This window comes from Ornithorhynchus anatinus, chromosome 2, assembly GCF_004115215.2.
Source record: "Ornithorhynchus anatinus isolate Pmale09 chromosome 2, mOrnAna1.pri.v4, whole genome shotgun sequence".
NCBI classification, from domain to species: Eukaryota; Metazoa; Chordata; class Mammalia; order Monotremata; family Ornithorhynchidae; genus Ornithorhynchus; species Ornithorhynchus anatinus.
Window position 1 is genome coordinate 83,190,833 of NC_041729.1, and position 14,035 is coordinate 83,204,867.

The 14,035-nt window shown below is 43.0% G+C and overlaps 1 protein-coding gene and 1 non-coding gene across 3 annotated transcripts in view; one reads left to right on the forward strand and one right to left on the reverse strand.

The window, feature by feature from the left end:
* The window catches only part of AIG1 (androgen induced 1), a 280,335-nt gene that overhangs the window by 29,460 nt on the left and 236,840 nt on the right, over positions 1-14,035 (reverse strand). The gene's annotated exons all lie outside the window — the stretch shown is intronic.
* LOC114809952 lies at positions 5,059-5,197 on the forward strand. Its single transcript, XR_003757723.1, has one exon. It is a non-coding gene; the product is annotated as a small nucleolar RNA SNORA7 (small nucleolar RNA).

The following is a 14,035-nucleotide window of genomic DNA, read 5'->3' on the forward strand; positions in this document are numbered from 1 at the left end:
AGTTAGTATACCAGTAGAGTACATAGAGTGACAAAGGGATGATTGGTATCTCCTGTATGTGCTCAATACATACCACTGTGATTGACTGAAGAATGAGTTTCGGTCCTGACAATAATAATAATAATAATTTTGGTATTTGTTAAGCGCTTACTATGCCAGGCAATGTACTAAGTGCTGGATAGGTCAGGCACAAGAACCTGCTCAAGTGGAATTGATGATAATATACACCACCACTTGCATTGTCTTGCCCCTGGCTCTCCTGTTTCCACTGAGGCACAGAGTGCAACAAGCAATTAGGTAGGCAGGGGAGAAGCACACTTTAAAGTGCATGTTTTGTCTTCATCCACTTTAGCCAGCCAAAGGCAGAACTACGACCGGAACCCAGGTTTTCTGATTCCCAGTGTGACATTCTTTCCACTGGACTAACATCATGGTTAAACAATTATATACTAATGATGGTATAATAATGATGGTATTTGTTAAGCACCTACTATGTGCCAAGCACTGTATATTCATATGTACAGAAGTGTCCAGGATAAGTGCAAGTACATAAATGCTAAGACTTATCTGGGGCTTAGGATGGTGGGAATTAATCAGAAAAGGGTTCCTAGAAGAACTGCGATTTAGGGAGAAATATGAAGTTGGAGAAAAGTGTAGTCTGGTGGAAGAGGGAGGGAGTTCCATGTAGGAGGAATGGTGTGAGCAGAATCAAGAGTGAGATACAGTTGGAAAGTGAGATTGAGAGGAGTGATGTGGAGAAAGCTGGTGGGAAGCCTTCTCACTGTACCTCAATGTCACATCTATCTCGCCGCCAACCCCTCGCCTACATCCTTCCTTTGGCCTGGAATGCCCTCCCTCCTCAAATCCAACAGACAATTACTCTCTCCATCTTCAAGGCCTTATTTAAGGCACATCTCCTCCAAGAGGCCTTCCCTGGCTAAGCCCCCCTTTCATCTTCTCCCAGTCCCTTATGTGTGACCTAGACATGCTCACTTTATTCATCATTTACAGCATTTATGTACATATCATTCAATAAATACAATTGAATAAATGAATATCTGTAGTTTACTTATTTATTTTAATATCGTTCTCCCCCTCTAGACGGTAAGCTAGGTGTGGGCAGGGAATGTGTCTGTTTATTATTATATTGTACTCTCCCAAGCCCTTCCACAGTAAGTGCTCAATAAATACAACTGAATGAATGAAAGTCTTGAAGCTAAAAATAATAATTAATTGTGGTATTTGTTAAGTGCTTACTATGTGCAAGACACTGTTCTAAGTTCTGGGATGGATAGAAGTAAATCGGGTTGGTCACAGTCCCTGTCCCACATGGGGCTCACAATCTTAGTCCCCATTTTACAGATGAGAAAACTGAGGCACAGAGAAGTTAAGTGACTTACCCAAGATAAGAAAGAACCATTAGAGAAGTAGGAAAACCAGATGAAAAGCATATTGGCAAAACCAAGACAAGACTGTGTTTCTAGGAGGATAATGTGACCCACAGTGTCAAAGGTGGTCAAGAGGGCAAGGAGAATTAGAATGGTGAAGAGCTCAATGGTATTTTTGACCATGGAAAGCACAGTCTTAGTAAGGTGGGCAAAAACTGGACTGTAATGGGTCAAGAAGAGGGTTGGGACAGAGGAAGTGAAAGTAGAGGGTTTATACATAACTCTTTTGAAGAATTTAGACAAGAATAAGAACAAAGTGATGGGACAATGGTTGGAGAGGGTGATCAGCTCCAAAGAAGTTCTTCTCAGTATAGAGAGGCTTGAGTGTCTGAAGGTAGAGGGGAAGGAGCCAGGGAGTAAGTAGTAGAAGATGGTAGTAAGAGAGGAGAGGAGAGTGGAAGCAACTGTTTTTAAGGGTGAAAGAACATGGGGTCAGAGGCACAGATTGAGGGGGTGGATTTTGAGAGCAGGCAGAAGACCTCCTCTTCAGATACAACTGGGAAGGAGGAGAAAGAGAGGGCTTAGCAGAGAATTGAGGAGGCATTGGAAGGATTTTAAAGTAGTCACATGAGGTCATCAGAGGTTAACAGTAATAAATGTGGTATTTGTTAAGTGCTCACTATGTGTCAAGTAGTGTTCTAAGCACAGGAAAAGATACAAGATCATCAGATCAGACACAGTCCTTGTCCTATTTGGGGCTCACAATCTATGTAGGAGGGAGAACAGGTATTGGATCCCCATTTTACAGATGAGGTAACTGAGGCATCGAGAAGTTAAGTGACTTGCCCAAAGTCACACAGCTGAATCAGATAGTCAATTACTCCTCCCGCTTTCAAATCCTTATTGAAGGCACATCTCCTCCAAGAGACCTTCCCTGACTAAGCCCTTTTTTCCTTGTCTTCCATTCCCTTCTGCATTGCCCTGACTTGCTTCTTTATTCATCCCCCCCCCGAGCCCCACAGCACTTATGTATATATCTGTAATTTATTTATTTTTATTAATGTCTGCCGCCACCTCTAGACTGTAAGCTCATTTTGGGCAGGGAATGTATCAGTTATATTGTACTCTCCCAGGGGCTTAGTACAGTGCTCCGTACTCAGTAAGAAGTAGAAAACTATGATTGAGTGATTGATGGATTTTGTCTATTCTGCCCACATCCTCGCTCTGGCCTGGAACTCCTTTCCCCTCTGTATACAACAGGCCACCACTCATCCCATCTTCAAAGCCCTCCTAAAATCACCTCTAAGAGCCCTTCCCCGATTAATCCCACTTTTCCTGTACTTCCTCTCCTGTCTGTGTCACCCTTTAAGAACTTGATTTTCACCCTATCCTCAGTCCAACAGCACTTAGCTTCATATCCATAATTTATTTATTATGATGTCTGGCTCCACCTGTAGAGTGTAAGCTACTCATGGTCAGGGATCATGTCTACCAATTCTGTTGTATTATACTCTCCCAAGTGCTTAGTACCATGCTCTGCACAGAATAAGTGCTCAAATAAATAATATTGATGGACTGACTGATACATACATATACTTGCTATATAGTTACAACTCTTAGTCCAAAAGACCCCTTTGTTCAAGGAGCAACCAAAGTTATTGCTTTGCTCATTCCCTTGTTCCTGACCTCCTGAAATAGGCTCAGGGGTAGGGGAAGGTGTGAACCAGTGATGGTCTGGGTGAGTGGGGCTGGAAACAATTATAATAATAATTATGGTACTTGTTAGGCACTTACTATGTGCCAAACACTGGGGTAGAAACAAGGAAATCAGGTTGTCCCACATGGGGCTCACAGTCTTAATCCCCATTTTATAGATGGGGCAACTAAGGCACAGAGAAGTTAAGTGGCTTGCCCAAGGCCACAGAGCAAACAAGTGGTGGAGCTGGGATTAGAAACCAAGTCCTTTGACTCCCAAGCCTGGGCTCTTTCTATTAAGCCACGCTGCTTCTCTAATGGCTGTGGCAATGGCTGGAGTCAGGGGTGGGAAGGAGGAGGTTGGACCAGCAAGGATATCCTTTCCACAGTGCCCTTTTCCCTGCATGCCTGTAATGTGCAGTAATGTGATTCTGCTTTTAAATGAAGGCTAGGTCTTGGGCTGTGAACCCTCAATCATTCCCAGTGGGTTTTGGGGGCAATGTGAAGGATGAAGGGTGGCTAGTCTCTTGTGGTATGGTGTGTGGAACAGAATATCTGCAAGCTGTCACCCTCATAGCCGCAGGCCCCCACCCAAGTGTGAAGGATTGGAATAAACATGAATCTGAGACTGAGCTCCATGTGGGACAGGGACTGTGCCCAAGTTGATTATCTTGTACCTTTCTTAGTGCTTAGCACAATGTTTGGTACAAAGTAAGTGCTGTGCAAATGATAATTATTATGATTATGATTATTATTACTATCCTTATTACTGCTGCTGGAAATAGTGGTAGATAAGATAGACTCTGTTGGTGGTTCTCTAGACAGAAGTTTGGTGTGGGCAGGGGATGTGTCTACTAACTCTGTTGTATTGTCCTCGTTGTGGGCAGGGAATGTGTCTGTTATATTATTATACTGTGCTCTCCCAAGTGCTTAGTTTAGTGCTCTGCACATGGTAAGTGCTCAAAAAATACAATTGATTGATTGATTAAGCCTGTCTGTGCCCACCCTCAGCTTAGACAAACAACAAAAATACTAGGAACTTCTTGCAAGATGGAGTTTATGCTTCTGAGACATTCTCTGAAGGGAAGGAGTTTGTCCTTCTGTCCTTGAATGTTCAAGCAGCAGCCTGTCCGCTTTACCACTCCTTGCCTCCTGCCATACTCCAGGTGACAGCCTGGCTGCTGTCGTCCAGTCAGTCAGACAATTGTTTTATTAAGCGTTTACTGTGGGCAGAGTACTGCATTAAGCGCTTGGGAAAGTACAATATAACAAACACATTCCCTGCCCACAACAAGCTTCCAGCTTGGGTGGGGCCGCAACATATTTGCATGCATATTTTGTGAACTGCTCTGGGAGGAACGGAACTGTGGAAGGGTAAAATAAGAATATTATTAGAAGTGAATTACTTCACTGCAACTCCACTGCAGACCATCAGGTAATCTCTCCAACATCAATTATTTATAAAAAAAATTTCAATACAGCTGTTACCTTTTTGCCCCCGAGGTGTAGGAAAATGTCTCTCTACAAGAAGCAGGAAGCTTTGGTATAAGAACCATTTCAAAGATAAGTAATGTGGAGCACTTTATTTACAAAAGTATGAGAGTAAATACTATTTAAAGTTAAATTATTTGACACAGGATGTAAGACTAAGGCTGTACTACATACTTTAGCTTCAAAAATCTATAAACTAACCTTGCTGCCACACTTTTTTTAAAGTGGAAAACTGTCTGGTTTTATGGGCAGTTGATATTTAAAGACAGTAAACATCAACAGCTGAGTGGAACTGCATAGGTTGATGAAAGAAGTAAAGTGTTAAAATTGAGCTGAAGAAAAGTCATATACATATATATATATATGACTGTTTTCACAAGGGCCATGTGTGCCTAACCAAGGAATAGGCTTCCAAATAAAACAGTGGAACCTTTAAGTAAAACAAACATAAATGACACCATTTAGGAAGCAATACTGGACTAGACGCCTCTCAGGACCGCACCTGGAGAGTTTCCAGGACTCTACTAGTCTCGACTACGGAAGGGGGGTGTCAAGCAGAGGCATACCCATTCCATTCCTAGCTTGGGCAATGGCTAGCGAGTGGAAGGCAATCCGCTACAAGTCAAAACTCACCTGTGCTGGGCAGCAACAGCATGAGAGATAGTAGAGGGCGGAGACTCAAGTTTACTATGCGGAAGAAGGCAATGGTAAACTGCTTCTGTATTTTAACCATGAAAACTCTATGTATACACTACCAGAATGATTGCAGATACAGATGGAGCATTCTGGGAGAGATGTATCCATGGAGTCGCTATGGGTCCACGACAACTCGACAGCATGAGGTAAGACAAGACTGGGCTAGAGGTCAAGTCACCTACCCTTTTGAAAGCTTTGTTAACCAGCCCCTTAGCCAACTCTATTCACTAGCCCTTTTGGAGAGGTTCCCAAAATAGGACAACTTGGGGACTGATCCCCTTTCATGAAGGAGTTTGGGATGCTTGAAGCCTCCTCCTCTCCCACCACCACCCTCCCACCCCAGCTCTACTGGAGGGTTTGCATAATCAACTCTTTGCTAATGTGAAGAGAACAGCTTCAAATTCCTCTGATCAGGTATATCAATATGACTCTTCCTCCTGTTTCAGGCTATATGTTCTCCCATTTGCTGTTCTGCTAATGATTAGTGAACTGTATTTTCTATCAGTTTCAGTCTCAGGGTGGTCTAATTGGAACAGCAAATGTCCCACTTGAATACCCAAAATTTAAATGGCCATGGTTTGCTATGATATCGGCTTTACCAGTAGGGGAGACTTCACTTGATTTGAGTCCTATGCGGAGCATCCAAAATCCCTTACAGGGCAACCCTGGCTTTTCAGTAATCTGCTTTTTTGACTAACTGGATATTCCTATTTCCCATGAATACATGATTATAAAATCTTTCTACTCTTGGGCTTTTCTAATTTGCTCTTTCTGAACAGCCTTCTCCACCCCTCCCTCCCTGTTTTGCTAGGATAATAGAGAGCACTTGATTGGCATCTTCTTAATAGTATTTTATACCTCCTTGAAGGAAGGTTTTACCATTTTTTACTTCTATTGCATGTACCCAAGCTACTCTGCACTTTTGTTGACTCTAAAACTGTAAGCTATTTGTACGCAGGGATCATATCTGTAAATCCATTGTAGTGTACTCTTCCAAGTGCTTACAATGTAAATGCTCAATAAATACCATCTATTGATTGATAGGTGCTCAGAAGCTTTTTTTATGGCAATTGTTAAATGCTTACTGTGCGTTAAACACAATTCCTGACCCTCATGGGACTCACTTGATGACGATTTTCATTCGTCTTTACCCACATATTCCTCACATTTGTGGTCTATTGGAAGGAGCATGGGCCTGGGAGCCACTTGCCTGCTTGGTTGGGCAAGCTACTTAATAACTCTGCACATCAGTTTCCTCGCCTATAAATTGGGGAGTAAATACCTGTTCTCTTTTTCCTCTTAGGCTTTGAGCCCCCTGTGGAACAAGGACTATGTCTGACCTGATTCTCTTGAATCTACCTCAATGCTTAATACCGAGTTTGGGGAAGAGTGCTTAACCAAAACCACAATTATGAATATTACTGTCCTCTTTTTTCTCCTCAAAAACAAATGGTTATTTGGTTTCCACTATGGGCTGAACACTGGGCTTGGCACTGCCAATCTTGGTGAGTGGAGGTTGATACTCTTATAACCTGGGACTTAGACGAAAATATGAAGGATCTCACTGAATTGTACATCTGCTTTTCCTGTGTGTATAAGTGAGAGGTTGGGGGAATATGAGCAGTGCCTGAACGTGTTCTTATGGCCTGTACTAGGGGAAAATGGAATCTAGTGAGTTCATTTCCCTCACTTCAAATCCTTATTGAAGGCACATCTTCTCTGAGAGGACTTCCCTGACCAAGCACCCGCCTTTCCTCTTCTCCCACTTCCTTTTGCGCAGCCCTGACTTGCTCCTTCTGTCCTTCCCCCCTTCCAGCCCCACAGCAGTTATGTACCTATCTGTAATTTATTTATTTATATTAATGCCTGTCTTCCCCCACAAGACTGTAAGCTTGTTGTGAGCAGGAAATGTGTCTACTGTAGCATTGTACTCTCCTAAGTGCTTAGTACAGTGTTCTGCATACAGTAAGTATAAAAAATACATCAATAAATACGATCGAATGAATAAATTTTAAAAACAAAAGGAAAATATTATGCTTAGTCAAATGAAAAATCAATCAATCAAGGGGGTTTATTGAGTGTTACTGTATGCCGAGCACAATATTAAGCACTTGGGACAGTACAATACAATAGAATAAGCAGACACGTTCCCTGCCCATAATGAGCTTACTGTCTAGAGGGGGAGACAGACATTAATACAAATAAATAATTTATAATACATAATTTAAAGATATGTACATTAAGTGCTGTGGGGATGGGGGTGAGGTGAACATCAAAAGTCCAAAGATCACAGACCCAAGTGCATAGACGATGCAGAAGGGAGAGCGAGCCAGGGAAGAAGAGGGCTTAATCAGGAAAGGCCTCTTGGAGATGTGACCTTACTAATGCTTTGAAAGTGGGGAAAGTGGTGGGTGGTCTGGAATGTATGGAAGGGGGAGGGAGTTCCAGGCTAAGGGGAGGATGTGGGAAAGGGGTCGATGGCGAGATATATGAGATTGGGGGACAGTAAGTAAGCTGGCACTAGACGAGCAGAGTATGCAGGCTGGGATGTAGTAGGAGATTGTGAGGTGAGGTAGGATGGGGCAAGCTGATTGAGTGCTTTAAAGCTGATGGAAAGGAGTTTCTGTTTGATGTGGACTGCTGCTTTTCTTTAATATTAGACCTTTGCATGCTTAGACCTTAGACATACCTTGATCTCACCTGTCTCTCTGCTGACCCCTAACCCATGTCCTGTCTCTGGCCTGGAATGTCCTCCCTCCTCAAAGCCGACAATTACTCTGTCCCCTTCAAAGCCTTATTGAGAGCACATCTCCTCCAACGGGCCTTCCCAGGTTGAGCCCCACTTTTCCTCATCTCCCTCTCCCATATGAATCACCCCGACTTTCTCCCTTTGTTCTTCCCCCCTCCAAGCCCCAAAGCACTTATCTGTAGCTGTAATTTTATTTATTTGTATTGATGTTTGCTTCCTCGCTTCTAGACTGTAAACTTATTGAGAGTAGGGAATGTCACTGTTTACTGTTGGACTGTGCTTTTCCAAGCGCTTAGTACAGTGGTCTGTCCACAGTAGTTTCAGATTTAACCCTTAATGGAAATAATAATAATAATAATAATTATGGTATTTATTAAGCACTTCCAGCATTCCAGGCACTGTATTAAAGACTGGGGTAGATACAAGCAAATTGGATTGGATACAGTAACTGTCCCAAATGGGGTTTACAGTCTTAATCCCCATTATATAGATGAGGTAATTGAGGCACGGAGCCATTTAGTGACTTGCCCAAGGTCACCCAGCAGACAAGTTGGGAGGCAGAATTAGAACTCAGGTCCTTCTGACCATGCCCCCTCCCCCGGCCCATGCTCTATCCCTTAGACCACTCTGCTCTCCTGCTTTCTCTTTTCCATCCTCTCAGACTTCTTCTTTACCTAATACCAGCCCACTTGTTAGGAATTCCTCTTGCCTGCAGTTGCTAAGAATGCATTATGCATGAGAGCTGAAATTTTACTTTGATTTTCATAGAATGAGTAAACCAATGGTGGTGGGGGTGGAGGCTGGAGGGAGGGCACGGGAAGCAGAAAGCAGGGGTGGTAAGAGCACATCTTCACCCACGAGAGACGGAACTGTCCGGGGCAGACTTTTTAGTTTCTGAAAAACAATTAAGATATTTTCCTATTGATCTGAGGTGGTTTCTTAGCTCTGCAGTCTGAAAATCCTCCCTTGAACTCCCGAAACAATGCAAGTCGACAAGTAAAGGTAGTAGGAGTAGTAATGAGAAGTGCATAGTGGTCCTGGGTGGAAGACTGACTAATGGATTGGGTGGGGAACGCGGGAAGGGGGGCTGAGTGGCAGGGTACTGACAGAGAGACTGCTGTCTCCCCATAGGAGAGAGTGGAGTGCTCACTCCTACTCCCATTATTATGGTGTCACGTTAAATTAAAAGAAAGGAAGCATAAGCGGCTTCCTTGTGCCAACATCATGGAAGATCAAAAGCCAGAAATATCTGTGAGTCTTAGATCTTCTTGGATCTACTTGCCCAATTCTTTAACATTAAGATAACTTTAGAGGGTAACAGTTAACAGAAACGAATATGCTTTTGTTGTCCATAATTGTCTACTTTTGAAGTGAAAATATATGTGTGAGAAACAAAGCATGAGTCCTCCACCCCTGAAATTCTCTCAAGCACCTACTCAAGTAAAACATGACAATAAAAATAGAGGATCAGTCCAGCTACACTACAGTAGATAAATCAGGGAAAGTAGATAAAGCTCTCTAAAAGGTGAATTTGGGCTGCGTGGCCTAATGGAAAGAGCATAAGCCTGGGAGTCAGAGGACCTCGGTTCTAATCCTGGCTCTGTCACTTGTCTGCTGTGTGACCTTGGGCTGGGCAAGACACCTAACAAATAGGGATTCAATTCCTGTTCTCCCTCCTAATTAGACTGTAAGCCCTTTGTGGGACCTGATGATCTTGTTTCTATCTCAGTGTTCAGTACACTACTTGACACATAGTAAGTTTTTAACAAATACTACAATTATTATTATTCTCACTATTAATAAATTGAAGATATACTTGTCTTGGAAGATGTTTATGTTTTGGAAATCATCAAGCAGAGGAAAGTCATTCTCCCCTCATGTTTCTAAGAAGGGTGTCCAGTGTTGAGAGCAGTAAAGGACACTCCAAAAATCTGCATGCAATCTAAACAAAGTTAAAACATGGTACTGTGTTTTTCAAATTATGCCATTCATGTCTTTGAAATATTTTTTGTGGCTGATGTAAAGCTGCTCATCGCTGTTTCGTCTAGGAAGATGGAAGTGGCAGTGACTCAGAGGTCAACTGCCATTAGCTAAAGCTTTCTGCAAAGAGCAAAACGATTCTTTCTGGCTCAACAATGTTTTTTAGAAGTAAAGACCAACAATTCGTGTGTGATCATATAGAGCACTCGGTCCCACTATGAGAGACCAAATTGGTGGTCAACCTTTGGAAATGAAGTAGTATGCTGATCACTGAGTCATGAGGACCTTCTGAATACCCTCAGTCAGCACACTGCCAGCACTTGTTAGATGTTGTCTCACTCTGGCAATGAGACTAAACTATGCAGCATGGCTCAGTGGAAAGAGCCTGGGCTTCAGAGTCAGAGGTCATGGGTTCGACTCCTGGCTCTTCCACTTATCAGCTGTATGACTGTGGGCAAGTCACTTAACTTCTCTGTGCCTCAGTTACCTCATCTGTAAAATGGGGATTAACTGTGAGCCTCACGTGGGACGACCTGATTACCCTGTATCTACCCCAGGGCTTAGAACAGTGTTCTGCACATAGTAAGCGCTTAACAAATACCAACACTTAGAGAAGCAGCATGGCTCAATGGAAAGAGCACGGGCTTTGGAGTCAGAGGTCATGGGTTTGAATCCCGGCTCTGCCACTTGTCAGCTGTGTGACTGTGGGCAAGTCACTTAACTTCTCTGTGCCTCAGTTACCTCATCTGTAAAATGGGGATTAAGACTGTGAGCCCCACGTGGGACAACCTGATTCCCCCGTGTCTACCCCAGCGCTTAGAACAGTGCTCTGCACATAGTAAGCGCTTAACAAATACCACCATTATTATTATTATTATTGTTATGGCCCAGCTGCAGCAACTATTGTGCTGCCATGTTTGCATGGACTCTTCTAGTCCACTCAATTCTACCCATGAAAAATATTAATAGTGCTTATTAGCCAAGGGTCCCTACAGCACTTACATACACACTTCTAATTTATTTATAGTAATGTCTGTCTCCCCCTCTAGACTGCAAGCTCATCGGGGGCAGGGAACATGTCTACCAACTCTGTTCCAGCTTCTGGAGTTGATTGTCTGCAGGCAGGGCTGGAATCTGGGGGAAAAGGCTCCTGGACCCTCTACAGCCCCTGTAAGAGTCCTCAAATGATTGACACCAATGCAGCCGTCTATAACCGACGGACACCAATGCATCTGGGAGGCTTGCTACCTGTGTTTATGGACTATCATAATTGAGATTTAAACTTGGAACAGACGTCTAACACCTTATGATTCAGCTTGAGAGAAAAAAAAGACAAGCCAATTGTGCAAAGCCTATGAAGGAGAAAATGGAAAGATAAAGGAATTTGTTTTGTTTCAGCAATGAAGCTTGAGCAGAAGTGATGAAGCAGGAGATCTGATTACCTTTCTCATAGAAAGCACAAAAACATATGGTTTGTTTTTTGGGTTATAAAATTACTCCATCCTACTGCTTGACTTCATGGCCTTCTGGATAATGAATTTCCCTCCGGCTTGGCTTGGCATTCTGGTGTTATGTGATCTCTTTTAGGCCAGCATTTCATCCTGTCTTCCTCGGGCAGCAGAAGTATTCCATCAGGGAGACCTTTCCAGGTCATTTCCAGAGTCAAGAGAACCCATACAATGCATCCCAGTGTCCCCTCTTGGACCTAAGATAGACCGGAGACTGATGGGCTCTGGGAAGATTTGCATCTCTTCTGTAAATCCCAAGGAAGGACTGTGAAGTCTCACTTTACCCAGCAGCTCCCAAAGGAGCAGAAAACAGTAGGAGGCTCATTCAGCAGGAGCTTTCTTATCCCAAGAATCATGATGATGGAAGTCTCTCTTCAACTGACTGTAAGCCTTAATCCTAAAACTTCAGGACCAAAAACCTGAGCAGAAGAACTGACGCTAGTGACACTGAATTGCATAGCGCCACTTGCACTTTGTCCCTGCTAGTTACTTACCTGCTGGAAAGAGGAGTGCAATGACTAAGTAGACAACACAGTGCATGCAAAAGTATTTTTATCAATCAATCAATCAAGAGTCTTTATTGATCACTTACTATGTTCAGAGACCTGTACTAAGCACTTGGGAAAATATAGTACACTTAATTTGGTACATGATCCTTGCTCACTAGGAGCTTATGGTCTACAGGAGAAGACAACATTAAAACAAATCACATATTAGGGACACAGTAGAGTATAAGTTCCCCTCAGGATCACAGCTGGAGAGTTATTATTATAATATAAAATAATAATAATAATGATGATATTTGTTAAGCACTTACTGTGTGCCAAGCACTGTTTTAAGTACTGGGGTTGAAGCAAGGTAATCAGCTTGTCCCACGTGGGATTCACAGTTTTAATCCCCATTCTACAGATGAGGTAACTGAGGCACAGAGAAGTTAAGTGACTTGCCCAAAGTCACACAGCTGACAAGTGGCGGAGCTGGGATTAGAACCCATGACCTCTGATTCCCAAGTCCGTGTTCTTTCCACTAAGCCACTCTACTGTTTCCAGTACTCTACCAGTCTCTGCTATGGAGGGAGAGTCAAGCAGAGGCATTTCCATTCCTAGCTTGGGCAGTGGCTAGTGAGTGGAAAGCAATCTGCTAAAAGTCAAAACCCACCTGTTCTGGGCAACACCAGCTTGGGAGAGAGTTGAGGGCTGAAACTCGAGTTTACTGCATGGAACAAGGCAATGGTAAACCACTTCCATAATTTTACCAAGAAAACTCTATGGATACCCTACCAGAACGACTGCAGATGGAAAGCGGGGTGTTCTGGGAGAGATGTGTCACTAAGATGTGTCAGCATAAGACAAGACAAGAGTATAAGGATATGTATGTAAGTGCTGAAGGCCTGGGGTGAGTATCAAAGTGTTAAAGGAAAATTTAGTCAGTGGTGATGCAGAAGAGAGGGCAGATAGGGGAAATGAAAGCTTAGCCAGGGAAGTCAGAGCTTAGCCAGGGAAGTCCTCTTGGGGAAGATGTGATTTTAGGAGAATTTTGAAGGAGAGGAGAGGCTGTCAGATATGAAGAGGCAGGGAGTTCCAGGCCTGAGGGAGATCGTGGACAAAAGGTGAATGGCAGGATAGATGAGACTGAGGTACAGAGAGGACCTCCTCCTTTATTCTGAAAGCTCCTTCTGGGCAGGGAACATGTCTACCAAGTCTGTTCTATTGTACTCTCCCATGCACTTAGTACGGTGCTCTGCACACAGTAAGCTCTCAATAAATATCATTAGCCAATTGATTGAATGGCGAATAGTTTGGCATAAGAGCAGTTGAGCATTTGGACTGGGTTGTGGAAGGAGATCAGTGAGGTAATGTGGGATATCTGGTTGAGTGCCTTAAAGCCGATGGTAAGGAGTTTCTGTTTGTCATGGAGGAAGTAGGGCAATCACTGGAGGTTTTTAAGGAGTGGAGAGATATGGATCGAAAGGAACCCCTATCGACTGTGTGGGACCCATTTTTGGCCAGTGACCTCAGCATATTGCTCCAAACTACAGACGTGATAAACAAGTAGGAGGGTGAGATTACCTTAAACATAATCTTGCAGAAAATTCATTGAATTAATAACCTCTATCTCCTCAAATATAATGGTAGAATAAATGAGCACTCTTCTGGCAACACACATCAATCAAATCAGTGATGGCTCTAGAAAAGATTGTGAACATGCCCGCATGGCATGAGTATCAAGTCGCAACATTTCCTAACATGAGGATGGTTGGGGATGTATTGTCCACATTTTAGGGGGATTGACTCTATTTGTACTGGAAGGGAGTGTTGCTTGTTGGCTTGATCATTCTGATTTTAGAGAAAAAAAATCAATGAAATACTATGTTTTAAAATTTTTCCAGGTGGGCATAAAATCATATTGCAAGCAATCATTTGCCTGCTCTCCATTTCATTTCGCAGAACAAGAAAAAACAAACAAACAAAAAAGAATCAAACAAAAAACCCTAAGCAATAAAACTGGTGTCCAAGAAAAACATTTAG